The 15508-nt window shown below is 42.4% G+C and overlaps 1 pseudogene across 1 annotated transcript; it reads right to left on the bottom strand.

Annotated features, from left to right (window-relative positions):
• Positions 1–12044: 12044 nt before the first annotated feature.
• Positions 12045–15015, bottom strand: LOC123733398 (haptoglobin-like; annotated as a pseudogene). Its single transcript, XR_006763762.1, has 4 exons — positions 14869–15015; positions 14428–14540; positions 12994–13262; positions 12045–12808 (listed from the first exon to the last, which is right to left on the bottom strand). The product of XR_006763762.1 is annotated as a haptoglobin-like (transcript).
• Positions 15016–15508: the final 493 nt, after the last annotated feature.

The raw sequence follows: 15508 nt of genomic DNA on the forward strand, positions 1-15508 counted from the left end.
AGAGAGAGAGGGACGAGAGAGAGAGAGAGAGAGAGAGAGAGAGAGAGAGAGAGAGAGAGAGACAGAGAGAGAGAGGGGGACAGAGAGAGAGAGGGGGGACAGAGAGAGAGAGGGGGACAGAGAGAGAGAGGGGGACAGAGAGAGAGAGAGAGAGAGGGACAGAGAGAGAGAGAGAGAGAGAGGGGGACGAGAGAGAGAGAGAGAGAGGGACAGAGAGAGAGAGAGAGAGAGAGAGAGAGAGACAGAGAGAGAGAGGGGGACAGAGAGAGAGAGGGGGACAGAGAGAGAGAGAGAGAGAGAGAGGGACAGAGAGATAGCAGTTAGTTAATACTAGTATCTCTACTTGCAAATTAATCTTCTGCACATCTATCACTCCAGTGTTTAATTGCTACATTGTAATTATTTCGCCACCACGGCCTATTTATTAACTTACCTCCTTTATCTTACCTCATTTGCACAACTGTATATAGACTTTTCTATTGTGTTATTGACTGTACGTTTGTTTATTCCATGTGTAACTCTGTGTTGTTGTTTGTGTCACACTGCTTTGCTTTATCTTGGCCAGGTCGCTGTTGTAAATGAGAACTTGTTCTCTACTAGCCTACCTGGTTAAATAAAGGACTTGTTCTCAACTGGCCTACCTGGTTAAATAAAGGACTTGTTCTCAACTGGCCCACCTGGTTAAATAAAGGACTTGTTCTCAACTGGCCTACCTGGTTAAATAAAGGACTTGTTCTCAACTGGCCCACCTGGTTAAATAAAGGACTTGTTCTCAACTGGCCTACCTGGTTAAATAAAGGTTTCATTAAAAAGTCTGGCAATAACTTAACTTTTCATTAATTAGACAGACTCCTCTAAATAATAAATATAATAAAATAACAAAAAAAAACAGTTAAATGCTAAGTACTATACATAGGTTTTATTTAAAAAATAACAATAGAACCTATTTAGTACTATAATGGTATTTACTAACATAATATTATTACTATAATAGTTTCTAAAGGGGTTGTAGGCTACCCTACCCTAGAATTAGGGTTCAGGATAAAACAGGTTATACGTAGGGTTAGAGTTTCTGTACAGCACTTTGTGACATCTGCTGATGTAAAAAGGTCTTTATAAATACGTTAGATTGATTGTTAGGTTCAGGGTATTTAAAGAGATAAACTGTATGGGTTTATATCTCTCTTGCTCCTCCCTGTGGTCTTCTGTGGGAACTACATACCTCATTCACCACACTTGATAGGCTCATAATCTGAGGTAGCAACTGAGTCAGAGCTACAAATCAATGATCTCCACCTATCCATTAGGTTTACAACTCAGTGAACCTGCGCAGCATTCTCTCTATTTGATGTCTACGAACCAACAGATTTCAACGATTATCATATTACCCAGCAGCCATTTAGAAACAAATAAAAAAAGGTTAGTTCTTTTTATTCTTTTTTTCTGACTGTTTAAATCGGCCACATTTTGAAAAAGAGAACAGGGACATGCGATTTGTTGATAATTTACACTTTTCTATATATAAAAAATATAGATATACAGTTAACCATGACCAGAACATGTTTAACGTTTGAAGGCTTTGCGCCAACCATCCCTGTAGGTCACTACAATCTATAACCAGGTGAACAGTGAGCTTCCTCACCAAGTAGCTGTAACCTAGTTAATAATAAGTTATCTGAGGTAAACCTACAAGGATAGTTAATAATAAGTTACCTGAGGTAAACCTAAAAGGTTAACTCGGGCTGGAAGAGAATTACTTCAAAACCACAGCAAACAGCTGGGACATATATAATATTATATATATAATATTATATCACTGGGCTCCTCTGTGCTAACAAACCCTGTGTACCACCCCTCCCCTGTTTAACCTTGAATTTCGTTCAGAAAAACACTTCCACATTTAGCAAAACGAACCAACTCTTTACGGATCTGTTCGGTGGTAATAAACGGAGGCAGATTAGACACCACTACTCTTGTCGAAATCAGCACCAACACAACCCCTCACATAAATCATACTGGTAACTAGCCGGGCAACAAGACTCACCTTTTACATTACCACAACCACCGCCTTGTTCATTCTGGATACAGAGTGTATATGTTCTTCTCCCACCTGTTCACCGACCAGGATCAATAATTCCTCCACACCATTCTCCACAACGCACCTGAAGAGACAGCGTTTCTTCTCCACTCGGTTGAGGACATCAAACTACCCTACTCCCTCCTCAACTCTAACCGATAAACAGTGGAAACCAATAAACAAACCCTCCCACCATGACAAAATACATTTGGAAAATAGGCAAAAGAATAGCTGCACTCTTCACGAACGACAAAACCTCACGTTACCAACTTCTTCTTCTTCTATGGTATAATGGCGGTCCTCAAACCAACGTTAAAGGAGCGTGGCGCCTCCTACTGTGCTGGAGTGTGTTCAATCACGGTTTACACCATTTCTAAATCCTCCTACCTAACTCAGTACTTCTGAGAAAATAAAAAAGATCCCTACTAACTTCTAATAGACCCTCCCCCATCCCCCAAATCCCTTCCAACCCCCATCCAACCTCAATGACCCTACACTTCAATCTTTCCCTCTCTTCAACATCCTTACAACAATATAACAACACATGCTCCACCGTTTCATTGACAATACCCTCCAGACACAAACCATTCACATGCTGCCAACCAGATGGAAGGACCAGTTCAATGTACAATGTCCTAAACACAATCGAGGAAACACCACCTCTTCCTTCCTAATCTGACCTTTGAACCTTGGTCCACCGACCTTTCTTTGGAGGGCATATAAATGCCGTCCCTTGTGCTCAGAGTCCCATCTCTTCTGCCACACATCTATCAAAATGGCTCTGATCTCACATTTGTCCTCACCTCTACCCAGTGGAACATTAATATATATTATATCTTGTTTTAAAGTTATTTTAGCTAACTAGTCTACAATTTCATTCCATTCCACACCTGAATGTGCTGGGACCCAGCAGAATCTCACTACTAGACCCATTCTCTCAATTCTCCATAATAACATTAACACCTCCAATAGTAGGTCACTCCTAATAGATTTACCAGATGATAAACTATTCAATACAGACAGAGAATCTGAGGATACTATAATTCTAACAGGCTGTACGTCCTCCACCCACTGGAGGACAACTATTATCACCAACAGTTCAACTGAGTACACTGACAGTTCATCTGTTAGTCTTCTACATATCTGCACATCACATTCAGGAAGGTAAACACCTGCTCCTGTGGGCCCACTATCTGGGCCCTTGGATCCATCTGTGAAAAGAGGTAAAAAAGCATAACAACTTCTACCAATGTAATTGTCAACCAGTTTCCCTTTATCACTGACTTCTGACCCAATCTTTTCCTTTTGTCTACCAAGGTTAGATCAACAACAGGATCTGGGAGTAACCATGGAGGAACATCCCCTATCACCACAGAAAGGGCCAACCTCCAACTCCCTGAAACTACTCTCATCAGCAAGCTTTCCAACTGTCCAACCAAAACCACTGCCTTGTCTACTAGTATATTCCCAACAGTCATCCAGAACAGTAGCAGTGGGATGCTCAACCTCACAGCCTTTCAACCCAATAAGCTAATGACAATTTATTACGTCGTATATCCAAAGGCATCTCACCTGCCTCAACTGGACTATAATATAAATCCATGATATTATGGGATACAAAATGGGAAAAGGGGAAATTATGATAATACTAAAAAACACCCTTCTAACTAACCCTACACTCATTAAAAACCCACTACCCCCATTCCACTACTTTGACCCTATCTGCTCCTGCACCAGGCCAACTAACCCTACACTCATTAAAACCCACTACCCCATTCCACTACTTTGACCCTATCTGCTCCTGCACCAGGCCAACTAACCCTACACTCATTAAAACCCACTACCCCCATTCCACTACTTTGACCCTATCTGCTCCTGCACCAGGCCAACTAACCCTACACTCATTAAAACCCACTACCCCATTCCACTACTTTGACCCAATCTGCTCCTGCACCAGGCCAACTAACCCTACACTCATTAAAACCCACTACCCCATTCCACTACTTTGACCCTATCTGCTCCTGCACCAGGCCAACTAACCCTACACTCATTAAAACCCACTACCCCCATTCCACTACTTTGACCCTATCTGCTCCTGCACCAGGCCAACTAACCCTACACTCATTAAAACCCACTACCCCATTCCACTACTTTGACCCTATCTGCTCCTGCACCATGCTACCTAACCCTACACTCATTAAAACCCACTACCCCATTCCACTACTTTGACCATATCTGCTCCTGCACCAGGCCAACTAACCCTACACTCATTAAAACCCACTACCCCATTCCACTACTTTGACCCTATCTGCTCCTGCACCAGGCCAACTAACCCTACACTCATTAAAACCCACTACCCCATTCCACTACTTTGACCCTATCTGCTGCTGCACCAGGCCAACTAACCCTACACTCATTAAAACCCCACTACCCCCATTCCACTACTTTGACCCTATCTGCTCCAGCACCAGGCCAACTAACCCTACACTCATTAAAACCCACTACCCCATTCCACTACTTTGACCCTATCTGCTCCTGCACCAGGCCAACTAACCCTACACTCATTAAAACCCACTACCCCATTCCACTACTTTGACCCTATCTGCTCCTGCACCAGGCCAACTAACCCTACACTCATTAAAACCCACTACCCCATTCCACTACTTTGACCCTATCTGCTCCTGCACCAGGCCAACTAACCCTACACTCATTAAAACCCACTACCCCATTCCACTACTTTGACCCTATCTGCTCCTGCACCATGCCAACTAACCCTACACTCATTAAAAACCCACTACCCCATTCCACTACTTTGACCCTATCTGCTCCTGCACCAGGCCAACTAACCCTACACTCATTAAAACCCACTACCCCATTCCACTACTTTGACCCTATCTGCTCCTGCACCAGGCCAACTAACCCTACACTCATTAAAACCCACTACCCCATTCCACTACTTTGACCCTATCTGCTGCTGCACCAGGCCAACTAACCCTACACTCATTAAAACCCACTACTCCATTCCACTACTTTGACCCTATCTGCTCCTGCACCAGGCCAACTAACCATACACTCATTAAAACCCACTACCCCATTCCACTACTTTGACCCTATCTGCTCCTGCACCAGGCAAACTAACCCTACACTCATTAAAACCCACTACCCCATTCCACTACTTTGACCCTATCTGCTCCTGCACCAGGCCAACTAACCCTACACTCATTAAAACCCACTACCCCATTCCACTACTTTGACCCTATCTGCTCCTGCACCAGGCCAACTAACCCTACACTCATTAAAACCCACTACCCCATTCCACTACTTTGACCCTATCTGCTCCTGCACCAGGCCAACTAACCCTACACTCATTAAAACCCACTACCCCATTCCACTACTTTGACCCTATCTGCTCCTGCACCAGGCCAACTAACCCTACACTCATTAAAACCCACTACCCCATTCCACTACTTTGACCCTATCTGCTCCTGCACCATGCTACCTAACCCTACACTCATTAAAACCCACTACCCCATTCCACTACTTTGACCCTATCTGCTCCTGCACCAGGCCAACTAACCCTACACTCATTAAAACCCACTACCCCATTCCACTACTTTGACCCTATCTGCTCCTGCACCAGGCCAACTAACCCTACACTCATTAAAACCCACTACCCCATTCCACTACTTTGACCCTATCTGCTCCTGCACCAGGCCAACTAACCCTACACTCATTAAAACCCACTACCCCCATTCCACTACTTTGACCCTATCTGCTCCTGCACCAGGCCAACTAACCCTACACTCATTAAAACCCACTACCCCATTCCACTACTTTGACCCTATCTGCTCCTGCACCAGGCCAACTAACCCTACACTCATTAAAACCCACTACCCCATTCCACTACTTTGACCCTATCTGCTCCTGCACCAGGCCAACTAACCCTACACTCATTAAAACCCACTACCCCATTCCACTACTTTGACCCTATCTGCTGCTGCACCAGGCCAACTAACCCTACACTCATTAAAACCCACTATTCCATATCACTACTTTGACCCTATCTGCTCCTGCACCAGGCCAACTAACCCTACACTCATTAAAACCCACTACCCCATTCCACTACTTTAACCCTATCTGCTCCTGCACCAGGCCAACTAACCCTACACTCATTAAAACCCACTACCCCATTCCACTACTTTGACCCTATCTGCTCCTGCACCAGGCCAACTAACCCTACACTCATTAAAACCCCACTACCCCATTCCACTACTTTGACCCTATCTGCTCCTGCACCAGGCCAACGACCTGGGAGGACGGGACACCACCACTCAACACACCCTGGAACTCTTCTGAAGTCAAATCTAGTATGACCAAATACTTCTCTGCAGCTGCCACCAAAACATATTTTTTTTCTGTGATTTACATTCCATTTCTGCGGTACAGTTGATAACCATTTGCTATGAACACTAAGAAGCCAACCTTACTGAAGCATATATCACTGGTTGGCCCATCCCTCTGTGCTGTCACAGATCTACTACTCACAGGGATCCTCTCAGGACCCCTCAGCCTTGACCCATCCTCCTCTACTTTCTTCACTGCCTCAGCAGTGACAACCTGTTCCCAACAGTGGGGTCAGTGGGATTGGATAGCGGCCCCTCTACCTCTCTCTCTCTCTCTCTCTCTCTGACTGGAGGAGACAGGTGAAATGGTGTGTCTCCTCTGGTCAACAATACTCACCTTGAGAGACTTCACAGCCTGTTGGAGCTCCTTCAGCTCCTTCTCTCTCTCCTGGAATCTCTGCTGGACCTTCTGCTGACTCATCCCCAGCTGCCTCTGTGGAGAATCACTCTTCAATCAGCTATCAAGCTTTATTAGTCCAGTAGATCAATAGTATAGTAATGTGACATAGGGCCCATAGAGAGGAAGGTCTAAAAAATGGATGGTCCATTTACTAAATGATATTTATTTGTTGCTATGTGAATGATTATAGTTTTTATGGTAGGACTACATGTATCAACAGGTTGAGACTGAACTTTGGACTCATAAAAGGGCATTCAGAATGATAATAGTGTTTGACATTATAAAATGGTGATACATCTGGAGAATCTGGGTTAACATATCTATATACTCAAGGTTTGTGTTCATATTTGTTCTGCTGAGGATCTATTTCATTTCAATGATCTCATATTCAAACAGCCTTAGTTCCTACTGTATCTTTAATTCTTTGTTTATCAGACAGTCACCAACAAGTTGTTCTGGTCTTACCTGTTTCTCAGTCCTCTCTGCTGCAGCTGACACTGTATCATGGCCTTTATGTTCATCCATTGTACACATCAGACAGATACACTGCTGATCGGTACGACAGTAAACCTCCAGCAGTTTGTCATGATGAGAGCAGATCTTCTCCTGTAGTTGTGCGGTGGCTTTGACCAGCTTGTGCTTCTTCAAAGCAGGAGATTCATAGTGAGATTGGAGGTGAGTCTCACAGTAATAGGCCAGACACACCAGACAGGACATGAGGGCTTTCTGCTTTCTGGTCCCAGTGCAGACATCACACGCCACATCTCTAGGTCCAGCATAGCACAGAGCAGGAGGGGGAGCAGCCTGGAGTCCTGTCTTCTTCAGTTTCTCCACCAGCTCAGCCAACATGTTATTTTTCCTCAGATTAGGCCTTGGAGTGAAGGTCTCTCTGCACTGAGGACAGCTATAGACCCCTTTCAGAACATCCTGATCCCAGCAGCCGTCAATACAGCTCCTACAGTAACTGTGTCCACAGGGGATGGTGACTGGTTCCTTCAGTAGATCCAGACAGACAGAACAACATAACTGGTCCTGGTCCAGCAGAACTCCCTGTTGAGCCATTGGGACGGTTGTTCACTCTCACACAGACTGACGAGACAGAGACTCAGATCAGTTTCGTTTCCTCAGAAGAGAGTTTGTGAAGGGGGAGGGATTTCCTGGTTCTGCCAGAGGGGTGGGGTTAGAGGGAGGGAGGGGTTAGAGGGAGGGAGGAAGAGAGAGAGGAACTGCATGCAACAGCAAGAGGGAGACAAATAGTTTTGTTCCAATGTTAGAGCCTTTAACATGGAACACATGACATAATGAATCTTAAAATGTGAGTTGTTAGAATATATGAAGGGTAACAGTTTTCTATGAAGTACGTATGTATCATTATTTTAATCACCTTTATAATGCCTTATAAATCAATAAGTCCTGAGGAGGTGTGATATATGGTTATTATACAGAACCACGGCTAAGGGCTGTTCTTAGACAAGACACAACACGGATTGAGAATTATCTAACACTTTCAACAATACAATCACATTTTATTTCATTGGTTTCATACACATATTTATCAGATGTTATTGTGGGTGAAGTGAAATGCTTGTGTTCCTGGTTCCAACAGTGCAGTAATATCTAACAATGCTTGTGTTCCTAGTTCCAACAGTGCAGTAATATCTAACAATGCTTGTGTTCCCAGCTCCAACAGTGCAGTAATATCTAACAATGCTTGTGTTCCTGGTTCCAACAGTGCAGTAATATCTAACAATGCTTGTGTTCCTGGTTCCAACAGTGCAGTAATATCTAACAATGCTTGTGTTCCCAGCTCCAACAGTGCAGTAATATCTAACAATGCTTGTGTTCCCAGCTCCAACAGTGCAGTAATATCTAACAATGCTTGTGTTCCCAGCTCACAGAGGGCAAATCTAAAAAGTCAATGAAAATATTAGGACAAGCAATGATATATATATATATATACACTGTGTACTGTGATGTGATGCATAGACAATTTGGAGTACATCTGTAGTATATCTGAAGAATAGTAGATGTACAGTAGTAGTTATATAGGATGAACCTTGACTAGAATACAGTATATACATATGAAGTGGGCAGCAGTAGTTATATAGGATGAACCATGACTAGAATACAGTATATACATATGAAGTGGACAGCAGTAGTTATATAGGATGAACCATGACTAGAATACAGTATATACATATGAAGTGGACAGCAGTAGTTATATAGGATGAACCAGGACTAGAATACAGTATATACATATGAAGTGGACAGCAGTAGTTATATAGGATGAACCAGGACTAGAATACAGTATATACATATGAAGTGGACAGCAGTAGTTATATAGGATGAACCAGGACTAGAATACAGTATATACATATGAAGTGGACAGCTGTAGTTATATAGGATGAACCAGGACTAGAATACAGTATATACATATGAAGTGGACAGCAGTAGTTATATAGGATGAACCAGGACTAGAATACAGTATATACATATGAAGTGGACAGCAGTAGTTATATAGGATGAACCAGGACTAGAATACAGTATATACATATGAAGTGGGCAGCAGTAGTTATATAGGATGAACCAGGACTAGAATACAGTATATACATATGAAGTGGACAGCAGTAGTTATATAGGATGAACCAGGACTAGAATACAGTATACTGTAGGTTCTCCTGTCTTACTTTCTGTCATGTTGAGATGGGTTAGTTCTTCTTGAGAGAACTAACCCAAAATTAGTCGAAAGGCTAAGGGATTCTCTTCCTGAGAAGAAGCTGACAGCCTTCAAACATAGTGCAAAAAAAGTGGTCCCAAAAAATATGTCAAAATGAATAAAAAATGATACAGCTGTCTTTAATAAGATCAAACTGAACTAACTGCTATCTTGAAATGTTGAAAAAGTGTTTCTAAATAGCTCAGTCTTATCACTCAATATGAGTCAAAATCTGTCACTTCCAGGACTGCTCATTTTGTCAAAAATGAAAAAATGAAAAAAATAACTACTCACAGCTGTGTTAAAACCTCTTGGGGATAGGGGGGCAGTATTGAGGATTTTGAAAAAAATTATGTGCCCATTTTTAACTGCCTCCTACACCAACTCAGAAGCTAGAATATGCATATTATTGTTCAGGTTTGGATAGAAAACACTCTGAATTTTTATAAACTGTTTGAATGGTGTCTGTAAGTATAACAGAACTCATATGGCAGTCAAAACCCTGAGACAAATTCTGACAGGAAGTGGATACCTGATGTGTTGAATTACCTTTAAGCCTATGCCATTGAAACACACAGGGGCTTATTAATCGTTGAGCACTTCCTATGGCTTCCACTAGATGTCACCAGTCTTTACAAAGTGTTTTGAGTCTTATACTGTGAGATCTGACCGAACAAGAGCCTTGGAACGGTGATGGCCGATTAGACTCTGGCGCGCGAGTTCATGTTGGGTACTCTCGTTCCAATACGTTTTAAAAGAGAATGCAATCGTCCGCCTTGAATATTATTCATGTTCTGGTTAAAAAAGGCACTAATGATTTATGCTATACAACGTTCGACATGTTTGAACGAACGTAAATATTTTTTCTCCCTTCTTTCATGAAGAGAAGTCCGGCGGGCTTAGATCATGTGCTAACAACACGGAGCTTTTTGGACATAAATTATGAGCTTTTTTCGAACAAAACTACATTTGTTATGGACCTGGGATTCCTGGAAGTGACATCTGATGAAGAGAATCAAAGGTAATGGATTATTTACATAGTATTTTCGATTTTAGATCTCTCCAACATGGCGGTTAGTCTGTATCGCAAAGCGTATTTTTATGGGCGCAGTGCTCAGATTATTGCAAAGTGTGATTTCCCAGTAAGGTTATTTTTAAATCTGGCAATCCGGTTGCGTTCAAGAGATGTAAATCTATAATTCTTTGAATGACAATATAATATTTTACCAATGTTTTCGAATAGTAATTATTTAATTTGTCGTGCTGATTTGACTGGCGGTTATTGGAGGGAAACGATTTCCTCAACATCAACGCCATAGTAAAACGCTGTTTTTGTATATAAATATGAACTTGATAGAACTAAAAATGCATGTATTGTCTAACATAATGTCCTAGGAGTGTCATCTGATGGAGATTGTCAAAGGTTAGTGCATAATTTTAGCTGGTTTTCTGCTTTTGGTGATGCCTGTCTTTGAATTGACAAAACATTACACACAGCTATTGTCAATGTACTCTCCTAACATAATCTAACTTTATGCTTTCGCCGTAAAGCCTTTTTGAAATCGGACAACGTGGTTAGATTAAGGAGATGTTTATCTTTCAAAGGGTGTAAGATAGTTGTATTTTTGAGAAATTTGAATTATGACATTTAATAGTTTTCAAATTTGGCGCTCTTGATATTTCACCTGTTGTTGATAGGGTGTACCAGGGGTGGGACGCATGCGTCCCACATAGCCCCTAGTACATAGAGATTAAAGGAAAAAGCTTCTACCAGTCCGTGGTGAGTAATCCCAGTTCTGATGTCCAGAAGTTATTTTCGGTCGTAAGAGACGGTAGCAGCAACATTATGTACAAAATAAGTTAAAAAATAAGTTACAAACAACACAAAAAAATGAACAAAATAGCACAATTGATTACGGGCATGTAAAACATCAGCCATACTCTTAGGCACCATTTCTGAGATATCTCTTGTTGAAACTGAACAAATTGTGGTACAGCAGGCTGCTCCAAAGCAAGAGAGCTATTAACTAGTGTTGAGCTGTGATGACAAGCCTTTTGTCTTCTGTATTTAAATTAGTCACTAACCAGGAGTGACATGACCTCCATTCCCCTGCTGGGAGGGATTCTAGACCCTCGTTTATGTAGCTCTATTTTAGAACAAGTTATTTCCTTCTTGAATGATTTTCATGACAAATCTACTAAAAAACCCTTGCTGGTCTCAACACAATATCCTCCTTGGCCAGATAACAATTTTCCTTACTAATTCCATTACTTAAATGAACTTCAAAATCGTCTCATGTCCTAGCTGTAGGCTACTTGTTTTAATGGCTCTAACATGCTCTAAGGTTCCAGCTTGTAGAGATGATCTAAAACATGTTTCCCAGCATTCTAAAATGAGTTGAAGAAAATGTGAATAAAAGTTATAAGGTGAAACATCGGAAACCAAACTTCTTAGGAGAGATTAATTTATTGAAAATCCTTTGAAATCAACATCGGAAGACACACTCAATCAGGCGGGGGCACACACTCAATGAAAGTCGAAACTTGAGAGAGTTTTACAAGATCAAGTCAGAAAATTACTTTGTTAGCAAAGGCATAATGGAGATTATGAGCCCCGGCTCTCATATCTGAAACTGTGCTGAGTGGAGGCTACAACTGCCTCGAAAACATCTCAGACATTACACTGGAGCGGAGACTGGCTGATTTCTCACTGTCACCCCTGAGGACACTGTTGATCCAAGGCATGTAGGCAGAGAGCTTCATGTAGACAGCGTATTTCCTCACGGCACAGGCCTTATCGAAGGACAGGATCCCTGCAGCATACACTCTGCCGTCTTTGGGGTCCTGGACTGCCAGGGCACCGCCTGCATCCCCAAAGCACACATTCTCCTGGTACTTGCTGGCTCCAGTACAGAACATGTTGTCGTCTATGGTTGGAGTGCTGCCACCACGGTTGTACTCTGCCTTACAGAAGCTATGCGATGCCACAGGCAATACCAGGTGTTTCAGTGACTCAGCGGGGGTGAAGTGGACCCCCAACCCCAGCCTGTGATGATGCCTTTCTCCTGGGCTGCCTCAGCCAGGTCCTCACCCCTCTCAGGCAGAGGGATGGGCATCACAGCCTCGCTCAAGGTGAATGGCTCCTTCAGCTGAATCAGAGCCAGGTCGTTGTCCCAGTCTGACACGCTCTGGAAGCCTGGGTGCAGAACCACCTAGAAGGGGAAGGGAATAATTCATAGGACCTTTTTTTTGACGATCTACTGTATTTGTGCTCTAACTACCTATAAGACTGAAAATGATGATGTAGGTGAGAGAGCCCAGTGCAGTTCTGCTTGCTGTAAATACTGAATTGTCTGTATATTGTTTGAAAGAGATGGTAATGGGTATACTAGCTCACCTTTTCTACAGCAACTTCTTTGGAGTCATTGGCTTGGGAGTATCGAGTGATGCCTAGGTACACCTTGGGGATGATTGGTTCTTTCCCCTGGGTGTCCTGCCTACTCTTCCTGACAAACAAGTTCCTGCCAGCGGTCAGGACCCAGCGGTCAGAGATTAGAGCTCCCCCAGCGAAGCCCCCGTTCATGACGTTTTTACTCAGATAGACCATGGCCTGCCAGGGGACATGAGGGGCCAGGGTGCCCCCAACCATACGCCTGAAGCGCAGGTCTGGGCAAGAAACACAACAACATTATTTCTATACAATCTCTATATGGTTAAAACATCCCCAACTCAGCACCACCTAGCACTTACTGCTGTGCAACTCAAACACAACCATAAAAGATTATTGCAGAAAAATGAAATGTGCCTCAATACAATTCCAGCCTTGGTTTTAGTTTGAGTTTGAGTTTGCTAAAATCAACACTATTCACTTGAATACACATAGCATTTGGTAGTAGCTTTCTGGAACCTTTTAGCTTTGACCTGACAAAAGTTCAGTAAATTCATTAATCATCTACTATTATCTAAAAAAATAAGTGTTGTCATGACTTGAGCCAGACAAGGCTAGCTTTCACAGAATTACCTTGGAGGTCACAATACGCAGAAACCTAGATGAGGATGGAATTAGTGTCATTTCTCTTCTCAAACATTTTCCTGAAACGTTTGATGAGAGGTGGATTTTGAGGAATTTTACTTTTCAAGGCTTTCATGCTCTGTAGATTTTCCTAATGACATATTTTACCATCCAGCTTGGAGGAAGCTGAGACTGAGGATCTCTCCTTCCTTTCCTCCCTGCTTGCCTTCTCTTTGATCCCTGTCATCTCATGTGTGTCGCTGCTGAATCGATTTTTAAGATAATCGGGATAATAGCTGTGAGCCGTGAGACTTAACAAGGTTCTCATTTGAAAGTGATGGTGACATCCTCATTTTGGCCACAGCTACTGTATTCTCCAACAGGCTGAATAGGAACAGCTTGTGTCTGCTCAGCTCAGAGTTGCGTAAGGGGATCCATAGTGAAGATTGGCTTCAGAACATCCGATGAGAGTGACAGTGTAATTGAAATGTGAGTGATATCCTTACACGAACCAGTCACAATGGGCCAGCAAATATAATATGTTTCGGAAATAGACAAATTGCACGTGTGAAAACACACGTGTAATGTGTAAGTCCAATATTTTTGGGCGATATTCTGCATCAATGGTGTCACTAACACCCACCTTAACATAGACATGGGACAAGAAAGGTTGTCAATGATCTTTAAAATGTACATGTTTTTGTTTGAAAACGTTTCATCCCTCTCACTTTGTTGACATTTCAATCTAAATCAGAAAAAGTAAGCCCGTATTGGCATAAGGCAGGGAGTTGGTTATGTGTCAGTTAGACAGATAGCTACCTGAATTGTCTGACATCTCATCAATTGATTTGGTTTTGATTTTGATTTTGATTTTGATTTTGTCCTGTTCCAGACAGACACAGGAGGCCGCGAGGAGCACTACCAGGGATGACCTGCGGACAGAAGGAACACATAAGTACAGTACACACACACAGAGCCAACTGACAGACAGCGCCCAAACACTCACTAGTACCACAACTAACGGTTCCTTTACTTAGGAAGTCTCTGGGCTTGCTTGTTAACCTATATTTAGAAAAGGTCTCTAGCTAAAGCAATTTGAATGTTTTTTGAAAGATTTAAGTAGCTGTGTTTCCCTGCCATTTTACAAAGATCCATTGTCCAAAGACATTTCAGAGATTCATTTGGATTGGTACTGCAATGACAACAATTGCCAGGCGACTAGGGTTTTGTTGAAGAAAGAATATGAAAAGTATAACATACCACATTTTGATGGAAATATCTGTTTATCAGTTTGTATGTTGAGCTGTGTCTCCTCTGTAAAGACGATGTACTCCGTGAGAAGTTATAGGACCAAGGCCTTATATCTGCTGAGGAGAGAACTCACCCCTGTCTGCCCACCGCTGGGAATTTTGCTGGACACAGCTTCAGTTCTGATTCCCGAAAATCGGAGAGATTGCAAAATCTCTGTTCATGCCAACCCATTATTGGAATCGTGTCCAAACCCTAACCCTGACCCCATCTGGAGCTCAGCCACAGCCAACTAGTATCAGAGAAGACCATCTGAGGGATAAATCATTTCATAGGGTATGAATTATGAAATCAGAACAGGACACAGCACATCTATAATTTGTGCGTCAATTTGGTTTATTGAAAGTAAATGAGGTGCATATAAATGCCGCATCAGAGTGTGTTATTTAAAAAATGTGATACCGTCATAGTTGTTGTTGTTTGTTGTTGACTCACATTTGCTGTTTACGACTCACTTTGGTAACACTGTACTTGACATCCAGCGTCATAAAACATTATGACACAGTCATAACCATGTCATAATATGTCATAACAGCTGACATAACTTGTCATAGCCTGTTATAATATGGTCATAACACTGTTATGACACATA

The sequence above is a fragment of the Salmo salar genome, unplaced genomic scaffold, assembly GCF_905237065.1.
Source record: "Salmo salar unplaced genomic scaffold, Ssal_v3.1, whole genome shotgun sequence".
NCBI lineage: Eukaryota > Metazoa > Chordata > Actinopteri > Salmoniformes > Salmonidae > Salmo > Salmo salar.